An 8,650-nucleotide genomic window follows, 5' to 3' on the forward strand; every position below is an offset into this window, starting at 1 on the left:
AGGCAAAAGTACCAAAATGCCACTGATGTGTCTCTTCTCCATTCCAACTTTACTAGCCTAAAGCAGACCCACAAATTCCCTTAGTCTTCATTCATTTCTTTATTTGCTCAGTTTTTTTCTCCATCTTAAACATCTAGAAATCAAGAAAATGTGGTATATATACACACACAATGGAATTCTATGCTTCCATCAGAAAGAATAACTTTGCTCCATTTGTAAGTAAATGGAAAGACTTGGGAAAAAATATGTTAAATGAAGCAAGCCAGACCCAAAGAAACACAAGATTCATAGTTTCCTTCGTTTCTAATAACTAGAACATGTCTGAGATATTCTTAGCAGAAGATCACAATAGCTCAATAGCTACATGCATATGACCATATTAAAACGAAGCTTATCAAAATGAACTCCAAGAAATGGAAATAAGAGGTTTTTACAATGCACTTTTTGCAGTTCTTTCTTTTTCTTTGGCTTATGCCCTGTCACTTTAAAAAAAAATTTCTGTACCCTTTGTCTTATATGTGTTTATCTGGTTTGCAGAAGGGAAGGGGAAGCACAGAAGCAGCAAGACAAAGGGTGAACCAATGCAACAGCAATACTTACTCGACATTCTATTGGAAATGAACTTTACAACTTGAGGAGGAAGGGAATGGGGGTGGGGAGTGTTAGGTTTTTAAAGTAGGTAGCCAGTAAAGGAGAATGCCACGTGGTATTCAGGCAGGAGAGAAAGTTTATTACCGAACTGCTGGTCTGTGGCCAAGATGATCCATGGCCAGAGAGAAGGGAGAGAAAGGAGAGAAGGGAGCGAAGGGGAGACCTCCAGCCCTGCCTTATCTAGGGCAGGGACTAGGGGTGTGGCCAGGTGGATTAAGATGTGACCTCAGGAAAAGGGGAGGTAACTGCCTTCAGGTCTGCTGGTTACCCAGGAGACTTATGAGGTGGAGGCATCTGCATGGAGCCTTCCAGGGACAGACCTTACAGGGAGGGAGTGGGAGAAAATGAGGGAGAGAGTAACACCTAACACTGTTCAAAAAGAATATACTCATTACCTTACTTATGTAACTGTAACCCCTGTGTATATTACCTTTACAATATAAAAGATACTGTCTGAAGAACTGTGGAAAAGGCAACAATAAAGACTAGGTAGGATTTCCACCATCAAGTATCTTCTGTTTGAATATAGCACTTACTCTGGGCTAAAACAGGGAAAGCAGAATTGTGTAAAGGAAAAGTGAGAAAGTAAAACTTTAATAAGTTGGTGTGTGTGTGTGTATGTGTGCGTGCATGTGCAGGTACTGGGTTTAAACTAAGAACCTCATGCTCTCTGCTTTTTCTAGTCATGGCCGGTGCTCTACCACTTGAGCTTTGTCTTCACTTCTAGATTTTTGCTGGTTAATTGGAAATAAGAGTTAGATTTGTCTGAATTAGAATTTTTAGGTCTCTGCCCCCTGAGTAGCTAAGATTACAGAAGTGAGTCAGTAGTACCTAGTAGTTATCTATTTCTTTATCTCTCTATTTTGATGGTGTCAGCAAAAATCAAAGCTGATGTCATTTGAAAAAAAAGTCCCCCTCCCCCCAGAACTAGGCCCCTAGTTTGAAATGCAAAAGTTCAAATACACTTTCAGTTCTTTAATAGGATAACCAGAGAAAAACCATTTCTCAATTAAATTGTTCTGAAAGAACAGAACCAAAACATCCATGGCTTATCTGCTAAGAAACCCATCTCTACTCACATACTCAAAAACTTCACTTTGCCTTTCTTTGATGGAATTTTTCTCATATCTGAGCACAATGTAAGACTTTTTTCTTTCCTTCTACATAATACAGGCAAATGTGTTCAATTAAAAGCAACCGTCTCTTAAGTCTTTTCTATATCAGGAGTAGAGATTAGCTTTGAGGAGCACAAGTTAGCGCTATAAAATAAGCAAAGATGCACAGAGCTTATCTTTCTAATCCAAAAGATATTACTAAGTAAGTTAACATTAAGGTCACTAATAAAATTTTTGTAACATGTGTCCCCATTTCTTCTGCAAGCGCCACTTAAGAAATGATTGAAGCTGAAAGACCAAGGATTATCTTGGAAAGCTCCAGCTATAAATTGCAACTATGCCTTACTGTGCCCATAAGAAGAAACCAGTGCCCTACTGCCATGCTGACTTACAAATGTATCCTATTCTGTTTTCTAGCAATAGTCTCACTTAAAGAAAACCATCACAAATTAGTATCTCTGACTTTGTTTTTGTGTCACTATTGCTCCTTCTGTGTGGAAGAGCTTTCACCTCCGTTGTATCCATGCACCACCACACCCAACTACTACCTTGTCTTTCAAGTTCAGAATCCCTTTTCTCCTGGTCCATTCTAGTCCACTCAATAAATGAATTCTCTCTCCTGCTTTCAGCGTTTATTGTGGTGATAATGCATTTCCATAAACTTAATGATTTCAGATAACACATGGTTACAGACTTTGGAGCCTATGGTACTAAAATCAAAGTGTATTCCTTCTAGAGAATGTGTTCTTTTACTTATGCCTCTTAAGAGATTTTTGCATTTCCTGGCTGGTGGCCCCTCCCTCAATTTGTTGGGATCTCTACTTCTGATTTAGATCTTCCTGTTTGCCCCTGGCTCTCCCAACTCCCTTTTTCATCATACTAAGACCTTTCTGAGTACCTTGGGCCCCCTCATGGAATCCACAATAACCTCCTTATCTCGAGAACCACCATATCTCAGAAGTACTTTTTGCCATGTAAGGTAACACACATTCACAGGATCTAGGGACTAGGACATAGATGTATTTGGGAGACCATTATTCTGTCACTCATACCTCCTGTGAGCCCCAACACTTGTGGGGTTCGGCCTCCTGATACATCTGCCCATGTTAGCTGCATAGCAATCAGGTAAATAGAACCTGCATAAGTAAAAGGCTATGACCCTCCCACAAAGGGCATTATCCTGACTCTCCAGGTTGTTTCTCCCAGGCTGGAACATTCCTACTTGCTGCTCAGATGTTTAATAAATCAAATTGAATATTTCTAGGCAAGAAGAGAAGAACATGGTGAAATTAATTGTAAGGTTATTATTTGAGAAGAAAATATGACCAACTAAAGTTTGTATCTGTAAGGATACTGAAAAGGATTTGGGAACACACAATCATATTAATCCTTTTGGCATGATTCCTAGATAATCACATATACGACACACACTAATAGTCCTTATGAAATGTCCACAGATTGCATCACACAGCTGCTTGTTTGTATGACTAAAGTTTTATTAGAACCCACCTATGTCCATTTGTTTACATATTGACTGTGGCTGCTGTTGTGCTTTAACATCAGAGTTGAGACAGAGATTGTAGACCAGCAACATTGAAATGTTTACTATCTGGAAGTTTACAAAAAATATTTACTGAATTCTGGACTAGGTAAAAATGATTAAATCATTCCTTAAAATTTATTCCAGGAGTTTGTGTTTAACTATTCTGAAAGCTGAATTCAGATATAGTGGTTTAATGTCTACCTATTTAGCTGGGCTTCTTCTTACTGACTAAATTAGTGGGCTGATTGAGTTATAAGGCCATTATACTTATCTATTATAAATATCTTGGCATCTAGGATAAGATAGAGTTGTATCTAATTTCTTAAGCAATGGTCAAAGTTTAAATTTCCTAATTCTTCCATTATAAATGTGGATAAGATTGTCTTATCAGCACAGTTGCACCTTAGAAAATCCTTGCATCCAAGTTGTTTGACTTCTAATTCCTCCTCATTTTAGTAAGTGTTGTCACAGACACTACACAAAAATAATCACTCAGTTCTTGGGTGGGAATTAAAGTGTTTGCAAGAGGAAATAAAATGAAGAAGGAAAATCAAAAGTAGACTTTTCTTGTGAAACATTTCTCCTTTAACAAAGATGCTTTTTTGTTTTAAAAGAGCTGCTATTTGCAGTATTTGCATCAAGTTAGAACTTTTAGTATGTCCAGGTGAGCATGTATGTATTGGTCAGTCATTTTTGTGCAATCATGTTAACTAATATCTTTAATTTTTTTAAATGTGATTGAGTACCAGAAACTACTATTATAAAACTACTATATAGTATATAGCTTGTAGTATTCAGGAAAAGAAATTAAGTTTTGGATTATAATTCCAGTCTTGCTAATGAATACTTCCATGAATTAAAGCAAGTCACATACATTTCTAGGGCCTCAACTTTCCCATCTATACAATGACTTTCACAATATTTCCTTACCTAATTCAAAGCAATGCCGTTATGATAAACTGAAGTAATACTTGCATATTTCTGAAAATGTAATACAGTAAGAAATGTTATTATGGTAATTATTATTATATGCTTGTGGTTTTAACATCTTCCTAAATTGTCTCTGATTTTTAAAATGTGATAGTCCTAAACATCGAAAATAAGGCTTCATAGTTGAATGTGAAATTGTCCTCACGATTTCATGGTTCGGGTTTTATTTCGATGTAACAAACGAGCATAATTAACATTTATTGTGTGCATTATTTGTGCGAATGTGTCCATGACTTAAGTACAGCCATCTATCTAAGCATTACCAAAGATTACCAAGCTGAGAAAGAGCTATCTCTAAAAACACGATGATTTCAAGATGTGAATATGGTTTTATTGCTGAGATTAATAGAATGTTGCTGTTTAAAATAAAACTGTTTTCCTTTCAGCACTTCTTATTTTTGCTTGGTTAAAGAAACAGCACTAACAGTATTAGATGTCAGTAATTAAATATCTCTGTAGAACAGTATCTTAATAGCATATATTTAGAAACCCAGCCACATTCAAACCGCTCAATTCCATGGATACAGATTTAATATTTTAACAGCTTGTTTCTTCCCTACTAACCTTCTGGTGAGCCGATGTTGACTATAGAAGAAGAAAAGCAAGCAGTTTAGTGTCAAATTAAGAGAAGTAGAATATATTATGATGGTACATTTTATGTTTTTGCAATTCTCATATTCTGCTAAGCATAATGTTTTTATTTAATATAGCTAACTATCAATTCATCTCTCATATTTTTAGAAGTAGGAGCCTTCAACTTTCTTTAAACAAAATAAAGGTATATCCAGGGACCAGAAATTAAACTAAAATACAAATATCACTTCACTCGAGCCTATGAGAAAACAAATAAAGCAAGAGGCATTATTCAGGGCTCAATAAAATTTTCTGAATATAGGACTGGGAATATGGTCTAGTGGAAAGAGTGCTTGCCTCATATACATGAAGCCCTAGGTTCAATTCCTCAGCACCACATATATAGAAAAGGCCCAAGTGGCGCTGTGGCTCAAGTGGTAGAGTGCTAGCCTTGAGCAAAAAGAAGCCAGGGACAGTGCTCAGGCCCTGGAGCACTGAGTTTAAGCCCCACAACTGGCCAATAAATAAATAAATAAATAAAATTCTCTGAATATAAAATGTTGGATCCACTAGAAAGTCATCCATCTCTCAAGAAGCAGAAAACAATCTATTCTATACCCCTCTTAAGAAATGGGCAAACCATGGGCTGGGACTGTGGCTTAGTGGTAGAGTGCTCACCTAGCATGCATGAAGCCCTAGGTTCAATTCCTCAGCACCACAGACACAGAAATAGCTGGAAATGGCGCTGTGGCTCAGGTGGTAGAGTGGTAGCCTTGAGCAAAAAGAAGCCAGGGACAGTGCTCAGGCCCCGAGTCTAAGCCCTAGGACTGGCCAAAAAAAAAAAAAAAAAAAAAAGGAAGAACTTGGCAAACCAGGAAGCAGAGTTTATTCCAGAGAGGTATGTGGGAATTTATAAATAAATAAATGGAATCATCCTTGATTGGTCTATTTGCCCTTTGTTTTTTAAAAAATAATTTACATTTTCCCCACTTTTTCAATTTTGATTCCAGTTTTTGTGACTGTTTACTATATAACCTTCAACCTCTACTCAAAGAAAACAGGATTCTACTTACTAGGACAATAAAGGACTTTCCACTTAATAGAATGGGGAGGTTACTCATCTTCAGTAGTCCTTGAGGATAGAGATCGGGGTTCGTACTATTTCTAGGTCCCCCTGGGTGTATTGATGGGGACCATTCAGAGAGAAAATATTGTTTCGTTTCTCTGGCAGTAGAAGGAAAATCAATTCGCCAGCTATGTGAAATCAAACTATAGAATTCAAAGTCGAGAATCATTACTCTTGACCCTGGGCAGGTTGTGAACTATCCAAATGGCTGGCTGTTACCTGTGAAATGTGTTAATCATTTACCATTTTCAGAAAAAGTCAGAATAGTTAAGCCTAGTGTGCAACTGGTGGTACTCAATAAATATTAGCATGAGGGTATAACATTACTAAAGAAAGTCAAGCAAGGACAAAATTGTACATGGAGCAGGAAGACTTGTCTGAACAGAAGCAAGTTATTTTTGTAAGGAGGAGACATATGTAAAGAAAGATGACTTTTAGAATAGCGGCATAGCAGAGCAAAATAAGACAATAAAACCTTGGTAAGTTCCCTTAGATTACTTACAGTCAATAGGGCTAAACAGAAATCAGATGGTTTTGATTCCAGGTCAATGTACTTCCTTTTGACCTTTGATCTCTATAATATCACTTATGGCATCTGGCCTTTGACTTAAGTATGATGTAAATAACGATGGATATTAGTTCTGGAGTAGCCTGCACACTTACAGGGGACTGGTTATGTTCAATTTTGATTGTTCTGGGTACAATTAGTGCTTGATAAATACTTGTTACACAGTTGACGTTTTGATAATCGCAGAGCTTTCTACCTCATTCTTCATGGAGCAACAAGTATGTTGTTTATAGGTTGGGAGATGAGAGAGGAAGTTCATCTTGCTTCCAGTAAATAAGGATACTGATAACCCCCACTGAGATGCCACTGAATTGCTCTGTTTTGTGCAAACAGAAATTCATTTGAGGAAAAATGAGCCTTATGGCTGAGGACTACTCCCTCCGTTCCTCAGCTGCATTTTCTGTTCAAGATCATAATCAATATTCTTTAGAACTGCTTGGCCTATCCATAGATGAAATGGAGAAGAGAAAACAACTTTATTTCTGACTTGTCTTTCAAGAGTCTCCAGAGCAGGAGATTTTGATCAAGAAGAGCAATGAACATTTTTTTTTTTTCATTCCAAGAATCTGCAAAGAGGACAAATGCTGTTTTGTTTAGAGGAAAAACGAAAGCCTGTTGTCGAAGCAATATTTCTATGAAATCCTTCCAGATCATTCCCACCAGAGGCTACTCAGCTGAAAAGCCGCACCATTTAAAAAGAAAGAAGAGTGCATATTGCTATGAATAATGTGAATGCGCAAAGACACAGGCGCCGGAGAATAAGTTGGAGAGATAGCATTAGAGGGTCTTTTCATATTCAACATAGAAGAAATCTTATCTTCCAAAAAGGAAAGAAAGTCTGATGAATATATGAGCTAATGCTCTGTTGGAGCTGAGATTCCATCTTGAAGGGGAAAGGAGATGGTTTCATTGTGGTGTTTTCAAAAGAAACCCCCCAGAGAGTGAAGAGCAAGTGTCCTCACTTAAAGATTGGGTACAGTGATATACTCTCAAAAGTAATCTAGCAGGAACCATCAAAGTATCCCAGATTTTTTTTTTACAGGATTCAATACAAACAGGATGGGAGAAAGGCTCTGGAGAAAACACATTTTTTAAAAAGCTCCCTGGCTTATAAACAATGTACAGGGCAAGGATGTCACCTCTCTTATAGATGAAGAAGAGAATGATTTTAAGTTAGTAGTTAAGTCAGAATCATTATGGTCAAAGGACCTTGAGAGAAGCTATTTATCTATCTGTCTATATACATACATATGTGTGTGTATGTGAGAGTATAGATATGTCTGTATCTAATTATATATATGCAGATAATTATATATATGCAGATAGATAGAAAGATAGATAGATAGATAGATAGGCAGACAGATATATATCTTGTACTTCTAACTTGAGTAAATCAGCCATCAACCTATCCAAAATAAGCAAGCTGAAAATAATCCATTTCTTCTGAAGTGATTTAAATCCAATTCCTTGAAAATAATTTAATAAAAACAATTGGTCCCTCAAAGATAAACCAGTGCAGTAAAATGGCCCAGATGGGAACCATAATGTCTCAGCCAGATACTTTTGATTTTGGTTTGCTCAGGCCTGCTCAATCTGGGCACTATTGGTATCTGGGGCTAAATGACTCTTTGGTTAGGGATGAGGGGTGACTTCTGGACACTGAGTTCAGTGTTTGGGAGCAGTCTTAGACTCCTGACTCAGAGGTAGTAGCATTCCTTACCCATCTTGTAACTAGAGTGTGTGTGTGTGTGTGTGTGTGTGTGTGTGTGTGTGTGTGTGTGTGTTAGAATCATCAAGTGTTCCTGTAAAGGGGAGATAAAATTTTACTCCCAGTTTAGAACTGCTTCTCAAAACCTCACTCACTTCTCATTGCTCTGTCATCTGCCATTCACTCAGGTGACATCACCACCAACTTCTCTAATATCCCAGGATTCACCTGCGCGTGAGTCATCCCGGGCCTCCCTAGCTCATCCCTCCAAGCATCATGTCCCCTCCAAAGGCCCTTGCCCTCCTCCCTTCGATTTTCTTTGGCTCACAGATGCCAACTCTATTGCCATTGTCTGAATGTATCCTCTCAACTGTCA

This window comes from Perognathus longimembris, chromosome 18 (genome assembly GCF_023159225.1).
Source record: "Perognathus longimembris pacificus isolate PPM17 chromosome 18, ASM2315922v1, whole genome shotgun sequence".
Taxonomy (NCBI): Eukaryota; Metazoa; Chordata; class Mammalia; order Rodentia; family Heteromyidae; genus Perognathus; species Perognathus longimembris.